Here is a 1,173-nt window from a genome sequence, read left to right as displayed (position 1 = left end):
AAAAAAAAAAAAAAAAAAAAAAAAAAAAAAAACCTACATTGAGATTCCATATCACCCCAACCAGAATGGCTACTAGTAAGAAATCAAAAAATAACAAATGCTAAGAATGTGGGAAAGAGGAATCCTTACACACTGCTGATGGGAATGTAAATTAGTAAAGCCAAAACCAGTATGAAGGTTTCTAAAAATATAACCATCATACGATACAGTTATATCATTCCTGGGTATATAGCAGAATGAATCAATGCTAGCATACAAAAAAAGAGACACCTGCATTCCCAATGTTTATTGCAGCACTGTTTACAATAGCGAAGATATGAAATCAGTCTAGATGCCCATGAATAAATGGATTAAAAAATGCTATATATAATACAATGGAGTATTTTGCAGTCATAAAGAAGAATGAAATTATGTCATTTGCAGGTAAATGGATGGAACTGGAGATCATCACGTTAAGCGAAATAAGCCAGACTCATACAAGTATTCCACATTTCCTCAAATGTGGCACAGAGAGTGAAGGTTGGGTAAGGAGGACTACAAAAAGTAGTAGGGAGTGTGTCAGTAAAATATGTAAACAGAGAGAGTGGTTATCAATAAAGCACGGATACTTCACAATGAAACTCGTTATTCTGTACAATTAATATTTGCTAATAATTATAAAGTATAAATTCAAATAAAAACTTTACAGCAGATTATTACTGTGGTTATTAAATTTTAAAGTATATTAAAATCACCAATTTACTGAATTACGTCATTACATCAGGGTCCCTTTCGTCACGTTAAAGTGTCCACCCAAACACTGTCTGGGCAATTTTGAGAGATCACCACACACAACTGAAATGGGAACAAAGCAACCCTGTGTGGCAGGACGGAGCCTTCGGAGCCAGGGGCCTGGACTCGGAGTCGGGCACACCGGGCATTCCCGCCAGCCCAAGGGAGCTAGAAGGGGCCTTGCTCCTCCACTGGGGCCGCGGCCCCTAAGGTCCTAGCGCTGTCACCCGCGGCCCGCAAGGCGACTCCGTAGGGTCCCGACACAAACCCACGCCCCCTCCCGCGCAGCCGGGTCAGACCACCCGGGGGCCTCCAGTCTGGCCACCGGCCCGGGCGTTTCCCTGGCAACCCCTCGGCTCCGCCGGACCGGTCCCAACGGCAGCCTAGCAACGGCCCCTGCCT

This window comes from Marmota marmota, unplaced genomic scaffold, assembly GCF_001458135.2.
Source record: "Marmota marmota marmota unplaced genomic scaffold, marMar, whole genome shotgun sequence".
Lineage (NCBI taxonomy): Eukaryota > Metazoa > Chordata > Mammalia > Rodentia > Sciuridae > Marmota > Marmota marmota.
This window is presented reverse-complemented; position numbering follows the sequence as displayed.